The sequence below is a fragment of the Bubalus kerabau genome, chromosome 5, assembly GCF_029407905.1.
Source record: "Bubalus kerabau isolate K-KA32 ecotype Philippines breed swamp buffalo chromosome 5, PCC_UOA_SB_1v2, whole genome shotgun sequence".
Classification (NCBI taxonomy): Eukaryota; Metazoa; Chordata; class Mammalia; order Artiodactyla; family Bovidae; genus Bubalus; species Bubalus kerabau.
Genome location: NC_073628.1, coordinates 107310804 through 107334577, shown reverse-complemented (window position 1 = coordinate 107334577; position 23774 = coordinate 107310804). Strand labels below are relative to the sequence as shown.

The 23774-nt window shown below is 46.4% G+C and overlaps 1 protein-coding gene and 1 long non-coding RNA gene across 4 annotated transcripts in view; both read left to right on the top strand.

The window, feature by feature from the left end:
• The window catches only part of KAZN (kazrin, periplakin interacting protein), a 1028616-nt gene that overhangs the window by 782455 nt on the left and 222387 nt on the right, over positions 1 to 23774 (top strand). The window lies entirely within an intron of this gene.
• Positions 828 to 12710, top strand: LOC129653203 (uncharacterized). Of its 3 annotated transcripts, none has more exons than XR_008714982.1 (3): positions 828 to 966; positions 1349 to 1604; positions 11870 to 12710. It is a non-coding gene; the product is annotated as an uncharacterized LOC129653203 (long non-coding RNA). The 3 variants fall into 3 exon arrangements; XR_008714981.1 differs by having other exon boundaries at positions 1349 to 1639; XR_008714983.1 differs by having other exon boundaries at positions 1349 to 1639; positions 11959 to 12709.

The following is a 23774-nucleotide window of genomic DNA, read 5'->3' as shown; positions in this document are numbered from 1 at the left end:
TCCTCCACCTGCTCATATGCTCTCGTTGGGGTTGAGATACCACCGCCGATGGGCATCAGTGGCCTGTGGACCACCCTTGGGAGAGGAGCAAAGATCAGAGGAAGAATGAAGACAGCCCACTTTGGGGAGCAGAGATGTGCTTCTGGGTGGGGCTGGCCTGGATTAGAGCGTCAGAGAAGCTGCAGAACCTCAGGCAGTGGTAACTAACCTGGCCTCTGGTGGATTGCCTGTGTACGTCCCTTACCAGCCTGCCTTGGAGGGGGTGGGGAGGGGTCACCCGAGGACTCAGGCCAGTAGTCTCAGTGTCATGAGAATCTTCAAATTGCCCTGAAGGAGACCATCTGGCCCTTTGTGAGTAAGCCCTCCCATTTTACAGATGCAGAAACTGAGGCCCAGAGAGAAAAAGGCATTTGCCCAATACATTTTTATGGAGTCTGCCCGTGGACTAGTCTTCCAAGCTACCATAGCACATAGACAGTGTTTCACACATTCTGTGGAAGACCTGTGTATGCTTTGGTTTCCCTTGCCGTATTTGAACCCCTTCCCCTAGTTTCTGAAAGGAAGGGTCTCTTCCATAAACCACGAGGCCCAGCTCAGGGCAAGAGAGGCATCTTTCCCAGTCATTCTGGTGTTGCTGAGCTGGTTGGGACCCAGCCAGTATTCTCAGGAACTAGACTTGCTGAAATAGTAATCCTGGATGGTTTTGTGGGCTGGAACTCACCTGGTTCTGGAAGCCGGCTGGAAAGATGCACAGGTGCAATTATTCTGGGAGTTTTGAGGAGGTGGGAGGTAGGAAGGTAGCTGGTTTTAATTTAGCCCTGTGCTCAGGGGGCCTGTGACTCAAGACTTTAGCAGGGCTGTTAGCAGCCTGTTTTCAACCCGCTAAACTGATTGTGACTTTTTAAGAATAGGAGGTTCCCCTCTGTGGTTCCTTACCTAAAAATCTGTCTCCGTGGTGCACCGCAGGTATTTTTATCTGTTGCTTCTTGTTCTGAGTGGAATTATCCCTTCCCAGCCCTGCTGATCAGGAGACTTTCCAAATGAATTTTCCCCTCACCTGAAGGCTAAATGGGTGCCTTTTTTTTATTTTTATCAACACCCCCCAGCTCTCCCCAGCACCTCCCCCAACACCCCCAACTCCATCCTTGGAAATCTGTGCCCCTCACCTTTGAATTCATCTGCCACCTGTGAGGCAGGTGACCAAGGCTGGTATTATACTGAGATGGATCCCTGGCACAAGCGTGTGGCCCTCTGGTCGACCAGGCCAGGGCCTGTACTCTGAGTGAAATGTCCTGGGTCTGCCTTGTTCTTGGAATCAGCTTATAATGTTCTGTCCCACTTTCCACAGGGAAATACTACAGTCCAGGTAGAGCTGACCTAAGCACACAGGATGAAAGGCAGGGCTGGAATTTGAAACCACTTCTGAGATCTCTCCTGACTGCACTGAGCCACCAGCTGGCTCTACAGTTGGAACAGGAGTTTCCAGGGGAAGTGGAAGAGGAAGACCGCCTCCCCCTTTCAACAGAGGAAGAGGCTGCTTCCACGGCCACCGTCAGAGCAATTCAGTAGAGGGATTGATCTTTCAATAAGCCACCCAAATGATGGTACATTTACTACTTATGTTACTGACAAGGAGCACGTGAGTAATTGGAACGCGCTGTCGGAACATGGCAGGTGGTTGATAATATGATTTACATCCTTGGGGGCTTGAGTTTAAGTTCTGTAATAGTCATGATGAGATGGCTGGATGGCATCACTGACTCGATGGACGTGAGTCTGAGTGAACTCCGGGAGTTGGTGATGGACAGGGAGGCCTGGCGTGCTGCGATTCATGGGGTTGCAAAGAGTCGGACACAACTGAGCGACTGAACTGAACTGAACTGAATAGTTATCACAAGGGCCCAAGCTATAAAATCTAACACAGATGAACACCACGGATGTTGTTCAGAGATGCTATGACTCTGGTAAGGATAACAGTTACAGAAATTGGGGATGGGGTACAAAGAAGGAAAGAGGTGGCCATGCCCTTACTGAATAAATGTGAAGGGAATTCATGACGGTCCAGTGGTTAGGACTCCACACTCACACTGCCAGAGCTCAGGATTGGATCCCTGGTGGGGAAACTAAGATCCTGTAAGCCATGTGGCACGGTCAAAAAATAAATAAATTGAAAGGGGAAAATATATATTCCCTGCTTAGATAGATGTCAGTCTCTGAGGAACCTGTACCTTTCCTGTTTCTTAAATCTTAGCTTATTTCTCATAACGACAAGAGCCATTGTGCCCATCCTTCCAGGATAAGTATGAGTATATGTTTGTTGTCTGGCTGTTGCAGGCTCAGAGATTTTACAATTCAATAGGAACTCAGACTTTTTTCCTCTCTTGTCATCACTTGATGCTTTTCTTTGGGAGGGGGTGAATTGGCATTGCTTAGTTAAGCAGAGACAGCTAAGATATGCTTCGGGATCTATCTTCAGCCATCTACAGGAATTTCTGCAGAGGACACCAGTTTGTACTCAGAACAGGAGAAGAAGGACTTAAATACACTGGAGAGATTTAGCTTAGAAGTTGGGAGGAGAAGGGAGCCAAGAATGTGAAAGGTAAAGAACACAGATTCTGGGGTCCCACAGGCTCGAGGTCAAGACCTTGCACAAGGCTAGTTGCTTCTCGGAGACACATTTATCTCCATTGTAAGATGGGGGTGACAGTGCCCCCCGCAAAGGATATTAGCAAGATGAAATGAAATAATATATGTCAAGCACTCAGCGCCATGGCTGACCTAGAGCTCACTGCTATTGGTATTACCATTATTGAATGTCAAGTGGATGAGCATTGTGGGAATGCGGGCGAGAGCTCCAAAAAGGAAACAGACCCCGTGAAGCTGCTACTGTCATTCACAAGCCGGTGGACCGAGCGAGTTGCAGCCACCCTCCTCTGGGATTTCAGGACTCTAAAAATTGGGGTAATGGTGATTTGGAAGGAGGCTCCCTTAGATATTCTGGGAGGCAGTGCACAGATTCGGTAGCAATTCGTGGACTTTCTCCCAATGAAATGTTTTGAAATGTTGGGTCACTTGGTTTCCCCTTAGGCTATTTTGCTCTGAGAAAAAACATCTCAGCTGTTTCAGTTCAGAGTCCCTTAAGCGTGGCTGATGGTAAGGGTGGCCCACTTTTTTTCTTATTGCAGTAGTTTAATTGAAATATAATCACATACTATACAATACACTCTAGGCCATCAATCACTACTCTACTTTCCAACTCTATAGACTTGCCTATTCTGGAAATTTCATATGCTACAGATAAACAGAATCATGCAATATTGGTCTTCTGTGACTTGGCTTCTTTCATTTAGCGTCATGTTCTCGAGGTCTATCCATGTTGTATCATGCATCAGTACTTCATTCCTTTCTCATGACAGAATAATATTGTATTATACGGATATAGTATATTTTGTTTGGGCTTCGCTGGTAGCTCAACTAGTAAAGAATTTGCCTGCAGTATAGGAGACCCCAGTTCAATTCCTGGGTCAGGAAGTTCCCCTGGAGAAGGAATAGGCTACCCACTCCAGTATTCTTGCCTGGAGAATCCTCTTGGACAGAGGAACCTGGCGGGCTACAGTCCATGGGGTCGCAAAGGGTCAGACATGACTGAGCAGCCAAGCACAGCAGCACATCTTTTGTTTGTCTGTTCATTAGTTGATGGACATTTGGTTTGTTCCCACCTTTCGGCCGTGTGAGTAATGCTGCTGGTACCTTCCTGTACAAGTTTTCAACTCAGTTCTGCTTCTCCCTTGAAAACAGATCTCCATGGAAGCAACTAAATATTGGCAACATTAACTAGAATTGAAGACAACTTACTTTATTTTTATTTTTTTAAAGGGAAGTTTATTCTTTATTGAATTTGTTACAATATTGCTTCAGTTGTTTTTCTGTTCTGGTTTTTTGGCTGCTAGGCATGTGGGATCTTAGATCTTTGACCAGGGTTCGAACCTGCACCCCCTGCCTTGGAAGGTAAAGTCAGCTTCTGGACAGCCATGCAAGTCCCCAAAGAAAACATACTTTAAAAGGATGCAAATTTAGAAAAAGATTGAACAATTCCCCAATACCTACATTTGCATTCTTATTCCATTGGCCTCTGGAACTCACCAGTGTACTGGAAAGATGTCATCCTGAACACTCTCCCCTGTCTTATCCTCTGAAGACCCATGAGATCAAATTTTCTCTAATCTTTCTCAAGTCAGTGTAATAAGAACTGTAATTCTAAGTTAATGATTTATTTTTAGCTTATGGATGCTGAACCTTACTGCTGATCATGCTTCTCTCTTTTCCATAGTCACTAGTGTGTCCAGAGGCAAATTTCCAGGCCAGTTCCTGTAGGTTCTGGAGCCAAGGCAGGGTCTGTGCCAAGGACTCTTCCTTCATTAGCCCATATTTCCCTCCACCAGCCTTCGAGGTGCAGGAATGATGTAAGTCCTGTTATACAGATGAGAAATCAGAGGTGGATGACTTGCCCAAGGTCAAGTGGCAGGAGTGACAGAGCTATGATTTACGTCTACTTCTTTTTTTATTCTAAAGTCTGGGTTCTGAGTCGCTCTCTGCATGACTGTATGCAGTTTTGAAAATCCACTTAAAATCCTTTCTGAGAAGTGTAGGAGAGGTATAGATCACCTTAATCTTTAACTTCCTTCATTCACTGCTTAATTTAACCCTGATCTGATCCCAAAGCTGATTATCACTCACCCACTCTGAATCTAATTAGAATGTCCTTCTGGTATGTTAAGACCATCAAGATGACCTGATATCAAAAGCTCCTATATGTCAATGTCTTTGCTCTATCACAGCTATAATCAGTTGCTTGAGCTAATAAAGAAGGCAGAATTATTTTGTCCTTTTAGGCTTTTCTAAATGTCTAAAGCATTCCTACTATTTCTCCTTCTGTTTCCATTATGCTTCCATAGACCTTTTATAGCAACCTTTAAATTTCAATAAGATAACAATTAGGATGTGGTGTAGGATCATTCTAGGCTTCCCAGGTGGCTCAGGAGTAAAGAATCCTCCCGCCAGTGCAGGAGACACAAGAGACACAGATTCATGTCCTGGGACAAGGAGCACACGCTTAGGATCATTCTGCCTTGAAGGCTCACCTGGATGTTCCCTACCCCAGTGTTCACTCCCCTGTCTCTGAATCCTGAATCCTGGGCAGCTGGGATGGCTGGGCAAGGTCAGGTGAAGGGGAACATCAAGGTATTCTCAGCAAGCATCTCATATTGGAGCAGGGCCTCTGCTCCCTGGGTTAGAGACCCTGTATCCCTTCTCCAGGTAGAATGCAAATGTAGCTGTATATGCCTTTTTAAACCTTTCTTCTTCTTTCTGGAATTGAGGTCGGGAAGGGAGCCCTGTAAACTTCTTTCTGGGATTTATTGAGATTTTCCTTGTGGTCCAGCATGTCATCAGTTTTGTTTAATATTCCATGGCCATTTGAAAGAAGGCAGGTGTTTTCTGTTTGGCATCCACACATATAACACTATCCACATATTCTGTACCACACATGCATACATTATACTGAGTTTGTTAATTGTGTCTTCAGAATACATCATAGTAAAACAAAGTTTATCAGCTGAAAAATGTAATGTCGTTTCTCAATAGACCTAAATAAACTATTGGAAGAAGCTTGATCTAGTTAATGAAGCATCTGTCTGCATTTTAGTGCTCGGGTTGGTCGTGAAAATAATTACCTCTTATCAGATTCAAGTTGCCAAAAGAGTTGTTTTCTTTCACCCGGTCCTCTTGGTCTTGGTGCATGTGATTTGAAAAACCCTTCCTATGAGAAGCAGTGGAAAGAAAGAAACCCAATATAGAATTCTTGCCCTAGAATAATAAAAGGAAAGGGAAGAAGTAACAATGAGTTATTATCATTGAGCCATAAGGAATGCTAATAAAGGATCCAATTTCCTCCCTAATGTTTGTTACTTGGTGCTAAAGTAGACCTTTGCTGTGCCCTGTTCACTCACCACCCATTACTCTGGTTTCCTTCTAGAAAATCACCGCTCCCATCACCACCCCTTAATCCATTTAGTGCAGGTGGGGTTCACTCCAACCCTGAGAATTACTGACCCAGGCCACACTGATTGATTTAAGAATGGGCATTCGATCCAGTCAGAGCTAGAGACACAATGAGGCTTTACTGAGACCTCTGGACAAAAGATGCATGCTTACTCAATGAACTTGAACAAGAGAGATAAGGCTGAAGTAGTGAGCAGCCATCTTGCCACCAGGAGGAGAGAGCCCGTCTGAGGAGGGAACCAACACAGCGAGGGAAGCCAAGTAACACCGAGGGAGACACACCAGGGATAATACCAGGGCTGGTGGTATCACTTAAGCTCATTGGCCAAGCCTTATCTAAAGGTAGAACCAACCTTGGACTTTGCAAGTCTGTGAGCCTATAACTTTATTTTTATTTAAACCAGCTTGAGTTGTCTGTCAACTTTGTAATTGAAAATCTTGACTGACACCAGTGCTTACAAAGTGTGCTGGACACATGAAGGAATATCATGTAAATTTGAACAAGACCTATCAAAGAATGGGCAGAAGATCTAAATAGACATTTCTCCAAAGAAGACATACAGATGGTCAACACACATGAAAAAAATGCTGAATGTCACTAATTATTCAGTTCAGTTCAGTTCAGTTGCTCAGTCGTGTCTGACTCTTTGCAACCCCATGAATCGCAGCACGCCAGGCCTCCCTGTCCATCACCAACTCCTGGAGTTCACTCAAACTCATGTCCATCAAGTCGGTGATGCCATCCAGCCATCTCATCCTCTGTCATCCCCTTCTCCTCCTGCCCCCAGTCCCTCCCAGCATCAGAGTCTTTTCCAATGAGTCAACTCTTCGCATGAAGTGGCCAAAGTACTGGAGTTTCAGCTTTAGCATCATTCCTTCCAAAGAAATCCCAGGGCTGATCTCCTTCATAATGGACTGGTTGGATCTCCTTGCAGTCCAAGGGACTCTCAAGAGTCTTCTCCAACATCACAGTTCAAAAGCATCAATTCTTCGGCGCCCAGCTTTCTTCACAGTCCAACTCTCACATCCATACATGACCACAGGAAAAACCATAGCCTTGACTAGATGGACATTTGTTGGCAAAGTAATGTCTCTGCTTTTGAATATGCTATCTAGGTTGGTCATAACTTTCCTTCCAAGGAGTAAGCCTCTTTTAATTTCATGGCTGCAGTCACCATCTGCAGTGATTTTGGAGCCAAAAAAAATAAAGTCTGACACAGTTTCCACTGTTTCCCCATCTATTTGCCATGAAGTGATGGGACCAGATGCCATGATCTTCGTTTTCTGAATGTTGAGCTTGAAGCCAACTTTTTCACTCTCCTCTTTCACTTTCATCAAGAGGCTTCTTAGTTCCTCTTCACTTTCTGCCATAAGGGTGGTGTGATCTGCATATCTGAGGTTATTGATATTTCTTCCAGCAATCTTGATTCCAGCTTGTGCTTCTTCCAGCCCAGCATTTCTCATGATGTACTCTGCATATAAGTTAAATAAGCAGGGTGACAATATACAGCCTTGACGTACTCCTTTTCCTATTTGGAACCAGTCTGTTGTTCCATGCCCAGTTCTAACTGTTGCTTCCTGACCTGCATATAGGTTTCTCAAGAGGCAGGTCAAGTGATCTGGTATTCCCATCTCTTGAAGAATTTTTCACAGTTTATTGTGATCCACACAATAGGGAAGTGTAAATCAAATCTACAGTGAAGTATCACCTTGCATTGGTCAGAATGGCCATCATCAAAAAGTCTACAAATAATAAATGCTGGGAGGGTGTGGAGAAAAGGGTGGAAACGTACCCACACTGTTGGTGGGAATGTAAATTGGTACAGCCTCTATGGAGAAAAGTATGGAGGTTCCTTTAAAAACTAAAACTATAGTTACATGATCCAGTGATCCCACTCCTGGCCATATACCACAGAACACTATAATTCAAAAAGATACAGACACCCCAGTGTTCATTGTAACACTATTTACAATAGCCAAGACATGGAAGCAGCCTAAATCTCCATCAACAAATGAATGGATAAAGATTTGGGGTGTGTATGTGTGTGTGTGTGAATATTACTCAGCCATAAAAAGGAATGAAATAATGCTATTTGAAGCAACATTAGTGATCCTCGAGATTATCATACCGAGTGAAGGAAGCAAGTCAGAGAAAGAAAAATATCATATGATATCACTTATATGTGGAATCTTAAAAAATTATACAGATGAACTTATGTACAAAACAGAAATAGACCCACAGGTTTAGAGAACAAACTTATGATTACCAAAAAGGAAAGGAGGGGTGAGAGATAAATTAGGAATTTGGGATTAACATATACACACTACTATATATAAAATAGATAACCAACAAGGACCTACTGTATAGCACAGGGAACTACATATCTTGTAATAACCTGTAGGGGAAAAGAATCTAAAAAAGAATATACGTATATATAATTGAATCGCTTTGCTGTAAACCTGACAGGGGCCCAACACTGTAAATCAATTATAACAAGCAATGGTCCCTATTTTTTCAAGGATCCTATATTTTTCAATGATCCCTATATTGTCAAGGGTCTAACAATTGAATGAGAATGACGCAGATCTGAAATCATCACTCAAGTAGAACCTGACAATTGCTGAAGTAACTGTTTGAATTAAGTGCGGAAGTCCCATTTTGTTGTTGTTCAGTCACTAAGTCATGTCCAACTCTTTGAGACCCCATGGACTGCAGCACACCAGGCCCCTCTGTCCTTTAGTATCTCCTGGAGTTTGCTCAAATTCAGATGCATCGAGTTGGTGATGCTTTCCAACCATCTCATCCTCTGCTACCCCCTTCTCCTTTTGCCTTCAATCTTGCCCAGGATCAAAGTCTTTTCCAATGAGTAAGCTTTTTGCATCAGGTGGCCAAAGTATTGGAGCATCAGCTTCAGCATCAGTCATTCCAATGAGTATTCAGGGCTGATTTCCTTTAGGATTGACTGGTTTGACCTCTTGCAGCCCAAAGGACTCTCAAAAGTCTTCTCCAGCACCACAGTTCAAAAACATCAATTTTTCGGCACTCAGCCAAGGACCCAGAAGAGGAAGTAACTAAGCTTTTGGTTCAGGAGGACTTAAGGGGCACCTTCACTGGGACATTGAAGCTGGGAAGAGGCACCTGGCCCTCTGGGGGTGCCACAGGGCAGAGACCCGTGAGAGTTTCCCATGCCAGTTTCCCAATCCAGCTCCTTCGCATCATACCTAGTTGGAGTTTAATTGCTTTGGATTGATTTCTTTTTGCCAGTGTGCTTTCCAAACCCCCAGCCCAGGGACAAAGAGAGATTAGTCACTTCAGGGAGTTTCCCTACTGACAAGCGTGAAAATCAGTCAGGGGTGAAGATGATTTAAACAATTTTTTTAAAACAGCATCCCTGAGTGTACCTAGGATGCAAGCAGGCTTTTTGACAAATGGTGATTGGTGCACTTTGGGTCAGTTATCACACAGTAACTGTCATAGGTCATCATAGGAGCTAGTGTTTGTTGTCTGCTCCAAAGTATGCAAACTGGACTCTGTCTGAGCTCTTTACTTATGATCCAGGCTGCACTCAGCTTTGCAAATCAGGTCACAGGGCCAGTTTCACTGGTCAGTGGTCACTGGCACAATGCCTGGGCTTTACTGTTATTAATTGTTCGTATTATTGCCCCTGCTACACACAGTGTCTCCTTTAATCCTCATGACAACACGGAGACAGGTACTATGTTGTACCCATTTGTAGGTGATGGAAGACAGTTTATCTGCACAGCTGGGAGGGGACAAAGCTGGAATTTGATCTTATGTAGGACCAGTCTCTCCTATAGCTCCATTTATGCCAGGGTGAGGCATTTTCTGCAGCTGAGTTTGTATCCCTTTTTTTGTAGCTGTCAGATGATGAGTGTTAGAGCTGAGCACTACACTTGTCCCAGAACTGTGCTTTGAAACACCCAGAGTGTTGTGTAGCTGTTGTTCCCACATGTTTACCATCCAGGGCAGAATATGATATGCCAACTAAAGGCATCAGCCAGTGAATGTACAGAAAAGGGTCTCAGGCACTGCTGTTGAGTTCAGTTCAGCCACTCAGTCACGTCTGACTCTTTGCGACCCCATGAATCACAGCACGCCAGGCCTCACTATCCATCACCAACTCCCGGATTTCACTCAAACTCACGTCCATCAAGTCGGTGATGCCATCCAGCCATCTCATCCTCTGTCATCCCCTTTTCTTCCTGCCCCCAGTCCCTCCCAGCATCAGGGTCTTTTCCAAGGAGTCAACTCTTCGCATGAGGTGGCCAAAGTATTGGAGTTTCAGCTTCAGCATCAGTCCTTCCAATGAACACCCAGGACTGATCTCCTTTAGGATGGACTGGTTGGATCTTCTTGCAGTCCAAGGGACTCTCAAGAGTCTTCTCCAACACCACAGTTTAAAAGCATCAATTCTTTGGCACTCAGCTTTCTTCACAGTGGTCCAGAAAAGGCAGGGAGAGAACCAGCCCTCCATGCAGCAAGCAGATTCCATCTCAGTGTAGATACCCTACTGATTGGTGAGATGTTAGGGCTCTTCTGTGTTGGGGCTGGTGGTGCGTGCCAGGGGGAGATGTGATTGATGAAACCTCTGCCCTTTCCTGGAATGTTCTAGAATACAGGTGTCTCTATGTTTCAAAGACAGCTTTGAGCAAAAGTACAGAATAGAGCCCAGTGAACATGGTCCTTACCCATCTTTCAACTCAGACAGAGATGCACAGCTTAAAATTTCTGTTTAACTTTTAAAGACTTTTATTAAACATTAGGGTCAGGGGGTCAGACATGAATTGGATTCATTTCCTAACCTTGGGGATGTCGTTTGTCAAAGAGAGAGACAGGCATGTAAATAACCACAAGGCAATCCCAAGTTCAACACTGACATTTGGTGTGTACCTACAGAGTGCTCTGAGATCCCAGGAACCCCACCAACAAGCTCAAGGCCTAATAAAGTAAGTGTCAGGTGGGCTGAAATCTTCCTTTGCAGGACAGCCATTAAATCTCAGAAATGGGTTCCTACTGAGAAGTGAGGAAAGCTGCAGATATACAATGTCAAGGGACTGTTTTAACAGTCGTTCCCAACCAGGACTTGCTAAATCCAAGGTGGGCAGAACACAGCCCCACACCTTGAGAGAGAACTGGGGGCAGAAGCCAGGCAGCAGGCGAGCTTGTTTCTCACTCGCACAGCGTCCGGCCGCATCTGACCCAGTGTTACATGGTGAGGATGCTCTCTGATTCGGATTGCCAGGGCTATACAGCAGCTGTGTCATTTCTCTGATCACTGTTCACCTCTCTGGACCACTGTCTTCCCATGTGTGAAGCGGGGAGATTCTAACACCTCTCCTGCAGGGTGGGCATGATGTTCTGAGTTGCAGATGAGTCACGATAGAGAACAGGCTCCTTCCGGGGCATTGCCACATGACTGCTCAGTGTCATTGGCTATTGCTGTCATCTCACACTGTGCGAGGCACGCCAAATCTTACTGCTGGATCTTTCCCCTCCAAAATGTATCAAAACATGCAGTGGGAAGCTAGGTCAATATCAAACGTGAAGCTTCTGGCTCATGGGGGAAACTTCTACCTCTGCCCCCTGCCCAAGGTCAGAGACACCTTTCTGCACACTATACACCACATCTGGGATATGCCAAAAGGACAGATTTTCCCAGACAAACATGGATGTCGTGCCTTCCCAGTATGAAAATAGATCGCCCTGGGACTGGAGTGGCTAATGAAGATGATAATTAGAATTGCTTATTAGGACCTATCTTCTAAAGTTCATTTGTGCTTTTAATAGAATCTACAAGGCATCTGCTTCACGGGCTTGACAGATCTTCCTGATCTAGTGTATTTTAAAGCAAGATCTTCGCACATTGTCTTCTCCAGGACTCCCCACCTCCCGCCCCTTCCTCTGCCATCTGGTGTGAGATAGACTTTCCCCCACTGGAGGAGCCTTGAAGTTGCAACCAGCAAACACCATTCTTCTTGCCAGAGAGCCCCCCTACCAAGCCAGAGAGACAGCTGGTCCCCCAACCCTGAATGTATGATCCCCTAAAATCTCCATGCAGACTGCCCTCCTTCTTGCCTTCTGGAGTGTTGTCATAGGTTGAACAGTGTCCCCTAAAGACTTGTGTCCACCAAGAACCTCAAAATATGACCTTATTCAGAAATAAAATTTTTGCCAGTGTAATTAGCCAAGTTAAAGGGAGGTTGTACTGGATAAGGATGGGCCCTAACCTAAGATCTGATGTCCCTGTAAGAAGCCCATGTGAAGAAGCACAGGGGGAAAGACCACATGACCACAGAGGCAGAGGTCAGAGTGATGCGTCTATAAACCATAGAAACTGAGAAACACCAAGGATTGCCAGCAACTTCCACACACTGGAAGAGGTAAGAAAAGATTCTTCCCTGGAGCCTTCAGATGGAGCACGGCTCACCGACACTTCCAGCTCGCAAAACTGTGAGAGAATAAACTGTGTGTCAAGCCTCCCGGGGTGTGGAACTTGGTTACAGCAGCCCCAGGAGACAAACGCAGTGCTCTTCTTTCGGGTTCTTGAGCTTGCCCAGCTCTCTCCCAGCTCCATGCCCTGCATGTTCTGCCTGGAACACTCTTTCAGCTTCCTGTGCCCCTCCGTTCTTCTGCTACCCCATCACATGTCACCTGTCCATCGCATGTCACCTGCCCAGCCTCTGCTTCTGGTCTCAGGTCAGATGAGGCTCTCTCTTGGATTTTCCAGACTAGGGGGTTCACTGGTGTTGGAGACCACTTCTGTTCATGAACCTCTGTTGGGGCCCACCTCTCTTGGGGGATCACCTCTCTAGGGAGACCACCTGTTTTGGGGAGCCACCACTGTTGAGGGACCACCTCTCTTGGGGGACTAACTCTTTTGGGGCCGCCACTGTCAGGGGACCATCACTACTGGGGGCCACCTCTTTTGGGGGCCACCACTGTTGAGGGACTACCTCTCTTGGGGGCCTACCTCTTTTGGGGCCACCATTGTTGGGGGACCATCACTACTGGGGGCCACCTCTGTAGGATGCCCCCAGAGCCCTGCACTTACCACACTTTATCACAACTGTGTGTCCATGTCCATCCTCACCACTAGACCTTTGATTTGAGGATGTTACCATCATTGTGGGAGTGTCCACTGGCTTGTCCCCAGGACCTGGCTCTATCCCTGGCCTTCAATAGGACCTTGGGAGGATTTTGTGTGATGATAGCAGAATTGAGCTGTATTCCTGGTCACTACTAGCTGTGCTGTGGGCTCCTCTTGGCCTCTGCCACCACCTCCATGACAGGAGACAAGACAGCTCTGATTCTGTGGCTGAAGGCACTGTCTGGTTCGGTTCACTAAAGGCTCTGCCACCTCACTCCCTGGGCTGTTGAAGATTCCAGCAAATGACACTTCACCTCCATGGGGTGAGGTTCCTTTGTCGTAAGCTCTCTGGACCCCCTGCACTTCTCTTCTGTGAGTCCTTTGTTCATTGATGATTGTTTAATGAATTATCTTCTATCAAGTCAGGTGGGACTTCCCTGGAGGTGCAGTGGATAAGAATCCACCTGCCAATGAGGGGGACAGGGGTTCAATCCTTGATCTAGAAAGATCTAAAGCCCGTGCACCACAACTAACTGCTGAAGCCCAGGTGCCTAGAACCGGTGCTCTACAACAAGAGAAGCCACCACACTGAGAAGCTCTTTATGCACCCCAACGAAGAGTAGCCCCTGAAACTAGAAAAAGCTTGCATGCAGCAACAAAGACCCAGCGCAACCAAAAATAAGTAAATAAATATTAAAAAAAAAAAAAAAAAAAACAAGGCAGCTGAAACAGAAAACAAGCTTCTGGTTTTACTGGGATCCAGTTGGAGCGCCGGCCTCATTCCCTAAGTTCTTGGTGGGTAAGGTCTATGCTCATCTTATCATCCCTCTGTCCCTGGAGCCTGGCAAACATAGAAAATGCTAGAACCTAACTTTGCTAAACCCAGAGAATTCAGTAGGTCCTTTCTGCCTTTTTAAGGACTCAGGCCCGGCTCTCTGAGCATCTGCACAACTATCCTGAGGCTCCCAGCATGGGATTCTGCCCGAGAGACCCTAGTTTATGGAGAACTCTTGGCACTGGTGCCCCAGAGAACTCTGGTGTTGCCAGGGTATAAACTCAGATTTGAAAATACAGAATGGAAGCCAAGAACTGAGTGAGAATGCCCACTCCCCTACCCTGATGGTGGTGGACTTTCAACCTTGCAATGCCCTTCTCCTCAATCTCAAGTTCAGGCTCATTTTTCCTAGGCCTCCTTGGCTACCATGCTTGGCTGTGGCCCAGCCAGGTCCCTCCTCAGGCAGGGGAGCCTGCCAGCTTCAGGGCCCCCAAGTCATGGACCACAGAAACCTGCTTCCAATCCACTCTTGGCTTCTCTCCCCTCCTTCTCTCGCTTGAAGACTTGTTTTGTGAGATCTGCAAGAGCAGGGAGATTTATTCTGCATCCAGGCTCGACAGTCTGAGTGGGGAACAGAAGACAAAAGCTGCACTTGACTTAGACCGTGGGACCAAAATAGAAATCCTGGAGCATTTGATTCCCTGGGACAGACTCCAGCCTCCACACTGAGGGCGAGTGACTGGCACGTCCAGAGGCATCCATCTAGCCACTACCATTGGCCCACAGGCACGGCAGTCTCGTTTTCTCCTCCATGCCTGTTTTCTGCTCTGCAAAGTGGGGAAGCTGCATCATCCATCTCACAGGTCTGAGAGGATGAAATGATATAGCACGCAGTCCACACTCCACCAAGGTCCAGTGCTGTTGTTTGTGTTGTGAGTGATAACAACAGTCACCCTGCCAAGTGCCCTCGCTAAGACTCCACCTTCTAGGTCAGACTCCGAGAGCATGGGGGCCTGGGTGAGCAGCAGGCAGATTAGCCAGCATGGCCCCTGATGCAGGAGGGCTCATGCATGACCCTGAGCCCTCAGCTTTTCCGTGATGAGCCTGTGATACATAGAAGGCTCCAGACGAGGCTCAGGCGAGCAGATGGGAGATGGAGACACAATTTCATCGCAGAAAGGACAGGAGCAAATAGGGGTGACTTCACATAAGCGTAGACGGGGCTGCTGCAAGGCCTCAGGCAGAGGGACTGTTTTGACCTCTCCAGTAATACTTGGCTTCATTGCTACTACCACAGACTGTCCCTGACTTATGATGCTTCCACTTATGATTTTTCAACTTTGATGCAAAAGCGATATGCATTCAGTAGAAACCCAAAGTCAAGTTTGAATTTGGGAGAATCCTCTGGCGGTCCAATGGTTAGAACTTGGTGCTTTTACTGCCAGAGCCCAGGTTCAATCCCTGGTTGGAGAACTAAGGTCCTGCATACTAGCATGGCTTGACCAAAAAAAGGAAGAATTTGAATTTGGATCTTTTCCTGGGCTAGCAATATGCCATTTAACACTCACTTGTGATGCTGGGCAGAGAGCCAACACTCCCAGCTAGCCATGCAATCACCAGGATAAAGAGCTCATATACTTACAACCATTCTGCACCCAGAAAACTATTGTGCTTTTCAGTACAGTATTCTGTAAATTACATGACATATTCAACACGTTATTCCAAAGAAGTCTTTGTACAGATGATGTCACTCCCCTGTAGACAAATGTAAGTTTTCTGAACACATTTAAGATAGGCAAGGCTAAGCAATGATGTTCCATCAGTTAGGTGTGTTAAATGCATTTTCAACTTAAGATATTTTCAATTTATAATAGGCTTTTCAGGATAAAAGTTCATTGTAAATGGAGACAGATCTGTAACTGTTGCTATGTGTTTTGGGCACATACTGAGTGCCAGACACTACTGTAACACCTTCCCTGGAGTGGGGCTATTGTATAGATAAAAAAACTGAGGATCAGAAAGGTGAAACCACTCTCCCAAGGCCGCATAGAACAGACCTGTGATTTGAGCCCGGGGTTACCAACCCCAGAGGCCACTTGGTGGTGGGCACTGCTGCTGGAAGCGAATCCCTAACCACTGCCACTTCTCAACTGGGCAGCCTGGGGTCACGTAGATCAATATCATGTAGACAGACAGGCCTTGAGTTTGAGGGATCCAGTGGGCTCCTCTGTTGCCATCCTTGCCTTTGCCCATCCTTCCAGAAATGGGGGGGCCAAGGAATGACATTTGAATTAGAGGTTATCTAGTCTGCTTAGTTTGTCTCTTTTGTTCTTCCATTATCCGACTCCACCTTGATGCAGTAGTATTGTTGGGGTCAATGAATTTCAGAGCAGGAAGCCTGGCTTCCCTGCACCAGTCCCTGTGAGCATCCTGGGATGTTCTGGGAAATGGGAACACCCATCTTGACGAAGCTCAGCAGCCGCCTCCTGTTCCAGCTGGGGATCAAAGCATCATTTTCGTAATCCAGCTTCCATCATCCCCTCCCGCATCTACCCAATTCCTGCCTGTTTTGACCCTTCCAATTTGTTTCTTTAACCCTCCACTTGCATTTTGGCCAGTCCCCAGCTTTTCCAGCCTCTGATGTTTTTTCTCACCGCTCAGGGTGAGCTGGCAACCTTTCGTGCCCTTCCCTGCGTGAGCACAATTCAGGGGGCCAACTCTGGACTCGTTATGGAACCTCAGCGCGGGGCCTGCGAATATATATATTTGGCACAACGCAGCTCTAATTACAGGCTGCTGCTGGAGACCAGTCATTTTGTGAGTCATTAGGACGTGTGGCTGGGGCTTTATAATATCTTTTGACGCGTTCTGTAATTTTTACGACTTCACCTAGGATGGCGTTTTCAGTGAGGCAGATCACAGCTTTGGGCTGGCCCATGGCACATCCCCCACGCTTTTTCCAAGCTCCATATTAAAAGAATCCCCTCCTCCCCTTCAAGGAAAGAAATATTGATTCGGATTGGGTTCGAGGGGTTGAAAGTGGGCCTGCATCTCCATATCTTACTAATCAATATCTCAGAGCCGTGGTTGGGGGTAATGTTTGAATACTCACTTCTGTTCTCCTTCGTGTTGGCAAATTATAGGCTATCAAGTGAGGTGCCTGCATTTTGCAGGGACTGTGAGAAGCAGGTTTAATTAGCAAGCAGACCTGCTGGAAAAATCCAACGTTATTAAGAGCCTCGCTCCATGTGCTGGCTGCTGGGCTGTGCCAGTCCCCTGCCCTCGGACACTGCCTTCCTGCAGCCACCCAGCCCCCACCCCCGTCCCTGTGCACTTGTCCCAGGGTGTCCAGGGAAGAGGAAGAGAGGGTCACAGGTTCAGATATTTGTCCCACTGAGGTGAGGACTCAGGGTCTCATCTCTTGGAAAATCCCAGAATCTATCCTGGCCTTGGATCCCCTTGACTTTGACCTCCCAGGCGCCCACTGGGCAGATTCCTTGAGCCAGGGATGCAAGGGGTCCATGAGCTGTGGGAAACTTAAGCCCCCTACATTCAAAAGAAAAGGCTGCAGTCTTCAGAGTTAAGACAGACTGAGGGTTGAGGTTCTATTCCTTGCTTGCTGTGTGACTTTGACCAAATGGCTTAACTTCTCTGGTCCTCAGTTTCCTCATCTGTAAAATGGAGCTGGTTGTCACAACTCCCACATGGGTTGCTATGATGTCTAATGAGATGACGTATAAAGAGGTTTGAATTTGGCACAGTGATTCTCACATAGTCAGCTCTTGACCGAGGGCAGTTGCTATGAGGGTGACAGTGGTAAGTGGCTGTGGTTTTGCTGTTTTTATTATTACTGACATGAATCTTACTCCACAACCAAGTGTGCAAGAATCTGATCAGGCCCAGCCCCACCCGAGTGATGAGAAATGAGGATTCACCATATGGAAGGGCTCTTGCATGCCTGCCTGGAATTGCATATTAATGCAGGAATGTATCTGATGTCTGAAGAATGAGGAAGGGACCTGGAATCTTCCATCCACCATGGTCTCAGCTGACCTGCTCTTTGCCCAGGCGCACTTGGTCCCCTAAAGGGGGACAGCACTCCAACCTGAGCCTGGGTATGTCTTTGATGACTTTAGGAATGACATCCATACCCACTATTACAACACGATACCTGCATGGGTCCATTCCCTTCTGTCCCGCCACTTCCTCGCCATGTTGGCAGAGACAAGACACAAGTCCCCTCACTGGCAGACTCCCCTTCCAGGGCTTGGGGAACTGTCCAGTCTCCTCTCTTCTAGAATGTTCCATGTCACCACTCCCAGAAGCACCACCTCTTCCATTCCCTAGACCTAATTCCCTCCATGAGCTTTCTGTCTGGGGAACAAAAGTCAGGAAGGATAAATAGGCCTTCTTGTAAGCCCTGCTTTCTTTCCACACACAAACCCCTCTGAGGCAAGGGCCCTGAAGGACTCACTGTCTTTCAGAGCAGGGGAAGGGAGTGGAGAGAACTATACAGATAGTTCTGGTATGGAGTTTTACAGCATTGAGATCAGTCACAAAGTATTATTTTAGTAGGGCCACCACCCCTTATTATCCATAGGACTGTAACAGGGGAGTAAGAAGATGCTTTTTGGACATCTTCCCCTCACCCCCATGCCAATCTGAACCACAGGTACCACCTGCAGTGAGCCTGAGCCATCGACATGAAAGCAAGCAGAAGTGTGTGTGTGTGTGTGTGTGTGTGTGTGTGTGTGTGACTCTGTGTAGCATTTTTTTTTTTTTTTGGTAATATTTACTTATTTGTTTATTTGTTTGGCTGCACTGAGTCTTAGTTGCAGCATCTGGGCTCGAGTTCCCTGACCAGAGATAGATCCCTGGTCCTTATGCACTGATGGAGTCTTAGCCACTGGACCACAGGGAAGCCCCTGTGTAGCATTAGTAATGCTTGATTTCATTCATTTGCTGAGTGCAGGAAATGCAGTCCTCTCATTGACCAGACTTGTCTCCCATGCTCACCCCTGAAATCAGAGTGGAGTAAACTCCACCTGAGGCTCACCAATTGAGAATAGGGAAAGAAGGGGTGGAGGGTAATGGGGGTGCTGTTGCCAGAAGTGGGAGCCATGGATACTGCCAAGACAACATGGCAAGAAGCCATCACCCACCAGCAGATAAACACCTCACTTCCTGTGTCAGAAGTTAAATTCTTGTGCAAGTCTTTGAGGACCAGGCCCTTAAGCAGCCCTGCTTTGGGAAGAACTTGGAGCCCAAAGGCCAGACTTCAAGGTAGCCACTGTCTCATGCTAGTTACAGACCTCTCTGGGTTTGTTTCCTTGTCTACAAAATGGGAAATAAAAGTTACTTCATAGGGCGATTATGTAGCAGCACTGTCCAAAAGAACTTTCTAGGATCATCAAAATGCTCTACATCTGCACTGTCCAATATGGCGGCTGCTAGCCTCATGTAGGTATCGAGCACTTGAAATATGACTAGTATGACTAAGGAATTGATCTTTTTAACTTAATTTAATTTTAAAGAATTTAAATGTAAACAGTTACATGGGGCTAGCAGTGGCCATATTGCACAGTTCAGTTATGAGTAGTCAGTGAGGTCATGCATGTGAAATTGGTCTGTAAACTATAAAGAACAAGAAGGAATAGTTATTGCATACCTATATGGAAAAGCCCACAGAAAGGGCCAGATACTATGCGAGGAAGTCAGGACCATCCTCGCAATGATTGTAACCACTGATCTTAGGGAGGCAGCGTAGGAAGCCAATCTCTAATTTGGAGGAGAGACCTTATGTTGTGTTGAAAACAGCCTCTTAGGGAGGGAAGCAGAAGCAGACAACAAATCAGGAAGCTGTTACGGTAATCCAGGCAAGAGACAATGGAGGCAGGGAGCACAGGGGGCAGTGCAAAGTGGGTCAGAGTGGTGAGAATCAAGATCCAGTTTAAATTTGGAGCCCACAGAACTTAATGGTTGGATGTTCGGTAAGAGAAAAAAGGAGAGGTCAAGGATGACTGAGGATGAAAGCTTGAATAACTGGAAGGAAAGCGTTACTGTTTGTTGAGCTGGAGAAGATGGGGGTAGGAACAAGCCTAGAGGGTGCGGGACACAGGGAAATCAGGAGTTCAGTTTAGAGCATGTTAATTGAGGTGTCTGTTAAGCATCCAAGAGCTTGGAATTCAAGGGAGAGGTCAGGGCTGGTCATATAAAGTTAGGAATCATCAGCATAGAGATATTTAAAGCCAGGATACCAAACAAGTGAACATAGACACAGAAAAGGCCTGAGGATGGAACTCTAGGGCCTGCCAACAGTTTGAGGTCAGAAAGAGAAAGAGGAGCCAACAAATAGCTCTGATGAAACAGAGCAGCAGGTGAGGCAGGAAGAAAGCCAGTAAAGACCAAGGCCCCGAAGCAGCGTGTGTCAGAGAAGAGTAATCAACTGTTAGGTGCGACAGAGAAGTCAAACAAGGATGGGAAGGGTGGGCTGGAAAACTGGCCACTGGGTTTAACCGCATGAAGGTCATTGGTGACCTTGCGCTGTTCAGAGGAATGTTGGCATGAATTGCTGGCCGCTTGGCCAGCTGGATGAAAGGTTAACTTAACTAGTGCAGCTGCCTGCAGCATCCCTTCACCTGTAACAACAATTAAGCAGATGTTGCCTGGCGCCCTGGATGCCAGAACCCAAACTGTCAGGACTAATCCCCTTCTCCATTCTCCCATCTTTTTAGATCCAGCCCAGAAATGTTGGTGTGACCATGGACTCTAAGATTAGAATCTTGGCATTTTCTGGTTTGATTGTCCTTTTGATTGCATAATGCTCTCAGTAGACTTTTTTTCCCTCTTTTGAGGCTTGAGAAGGGAAAGAAAGAGGAGAAAATGAGATAAAAGACTAGGTCTGGGATTCTGCATTTACTTGGTTTTGTACTTGCATTTGCCAAACTGTTGCTTTGCCAAATATCCCCGCCTTTCAAGGGGGAGCAGATTTGCAAAATCTGTACCTCTGCAAGCAGGAGTCCCTGGTGAATCTCCTTCACTTTATGGGCAAGTGAGAGGTTTGCGATATGCTTATAAATTGTAGTTGGCGAGTTGGAGAGCTTATGTAAAGTGTTATCTTTTTATGAGTCTATTTGGTTGTTATCATTCATTGGGCAAGCATGGAGGTTGAAGTTCAGACAATCAACCTGTCTTCCATTATCACTAGGTTTTTGTTTCTTTCTTTTTTTATATAAAAAGGCCTATTTTCTATGCAGCAGTTTCTCCCTTCTATTAATGAAAATCAGATAACTTGGAGGCATGCAGCTCAGACCAGGCTTTCTATACAGGGTGTGCTGGAGTCAGCTGTTCCACGTTCATGAGAGTCAAGGGTTAACTTTCCAGGAATGTTGTGTGCCTCACATGGGTAGCTTGAAATTGACGGTAAGGGCATTTATACCAAGGCAATTGGCAATGACTACAAATTAGCGCTCCTCCCCAGCTCCAGAGCTGGTGGTGAAACATTTACAAGCCTGTGGCCGCCTGTGGCCGCCTGTGGCCTGGAACAGTAGGACAGAGATCCTCTGGGATCTATCTGAAGTGTGGTCTCAGGAATTTCCTGCTTTTCTGGGAAGGAAGAGATTTCAGCACAGGTGTGACTGCCACGTAAACAGAGGGGCAGAAAACAATGTGTTGCCTACAAACTTTCATGGTAATGTCCCCTACTTCGATCTCTGCAAGGTGTTGGTGCAATGGGGAGGGGGCAGTGGAATTCCTGGGAGTGGAGAGATTCAAAGCAGTTGTTTGGCTGAGAAGAGGAGGAAGAATGAAACTGAGTGGGACTGTGACCTTTACAGACATTAGGTCACCTCATCGAGGCACCTCAAAGCCTTGCAACATAGGGAGCTCAACCCAATGCTCTGTGACAACCTAGAGGGATGGGATAGGGGAGTGGGAGAGAGGTTCAAGAGGGTTTATGGTTGATTCACATTTTTGTACAGCAGAAACCAACACAACATTGGAAAACAATTATTATCCAATTAAGAATAAATTTTAAAAAAACAACTAGCTGCAAAGTTAGGGCTTCCCTGGTAGCTCAGATGGTAAAGAATCTGCCTGCAATGTGGGAGAAGCAGGTTCAAACCCTGGGTTGGGAAGATCCCCTGGAGAGAGGAGTGTCAACCCACTCCAGTACTCTTGCCTAGAGAATTCCATGGACAGAGGAGCCTGGCAGGGTACAGTCCATGGGATCGCAAAGAGTCAGACACGACTTAGCGACTAACACTTAGCTGCAAAGTCAGGAGACAACAGATGAGAAGACAGCTTTATGGGATTGTCAGTGTTATCAGTTCCCTGTCCCCAATTTGATCTGCACAGTTCCCATCTCTGTTGTCAACTGTCCTGTTTCTGATCTGGTGGTAGGTGTGTTTCTTACATGTGTAAATGCAGCCAACAACTAGGATGGCCTCAGTGATAGCAGCTGCTGTGGGCTCATTATGATGCAGGCTGGGGAGGGAGCCCTAGGTGGATGACTCAACATGCTCTTGGCAACAAAGCAAAGAACAGATATTTGGGAGGAAACACCTTAGGTGTGCAAGTAGGAGCTGGAGCTTATGACCATCTCTTCTATGCAGGTCTGTGCAGGGAAAGCAGACATGGGGTTAGGTAGTAGTTAATTATGATAGAGGTAGATTGCCTGGGTTCACATCTTGTTCTGCCACTTACTAGCTCTGTGACCTTGAGGACCTTTCTTATCCTGCCTATATACCGTAATCTACCCATCCATAAAATGAGATGATAATAATGATGATAGTACCCAAAAAAGTCAAGTGTTTGTAAGGAATAATGAGTAATCTATGTCAAACATTTGAAACAGTGCCTGCTACATATTGCTTAATAAATGATAGCTGTTATCCTTCTTTTCCAGGCGTTTTTATAGATAGGCGTGTCTGGATTTGGAAAAGCTCTGTTTACCGCTTAGGATACTGCAAAGCCATTCACACTGAAATCAGAACTAAAGATGATAATAAAAAGGTCTGGGCAAGTTGAAACCAACTTGTATTAGTCAGACATCCTTGAATTTCAGGTGAGAGAAACTCAATCCAAATTATCTTAAGCCAAAAAAAAAAGTGCGATCGCTATGGCTCAGTAATTGAATCCACCAGTGTAGATCACTCAGGAATGGCTGGATCCAGGGGCTCAAAAATGCCAGAGTGGACCCTTCAGGAATGGCTGGATCCAGGGGCTCAAAAATGCCAGGGTGGACCCTTCAGGAATGGCTGGATCCAGGGGCTTAAGCAGTGTCACCTGCACTCTCTTACACTCCCTTCTCCATCATTGGTCTTGATAGAGCTGAGTCATGGACCAAACCCTGGGTTGAAAGGTAAACAGATGGGGTCAGCTCTGCCTAATCTAGCCCACAAGGTGGAAGGGGGATGCTTCTCCAAAGGCAGAGCAGGGGACACACATGCAGCACAGGTTCGCCACTAGTTAGGGGAAAGGCCCCAAAGGCTTCCAACCACTTGGGTCCAAATCCTGGCTCCTCCATCTCCCAGCTGCTCACCTAGGACAAGACTATTTTTCCTTGCTATGCTTCAGTTTCCTCATCTGTAACATGTGAATAATAATAACAACTACTTCACGAGGCTGGGGCTTCCCTGGTGGCTCACACGATAAAGATCTACCTGCAGTGCAGGAGTTCAGTTCAGTTCAGTCACTCAGTCGTGTCCAACTCTTTGCGACCCCATGAACCACAGCACGCCAGGCCTCCCTGTCCATCACCAACTCCCGGAGTCCACCCCAACCTATGTCCATTGAGTCAATGATGCCATCCAACCATCTCATTCTCTGTC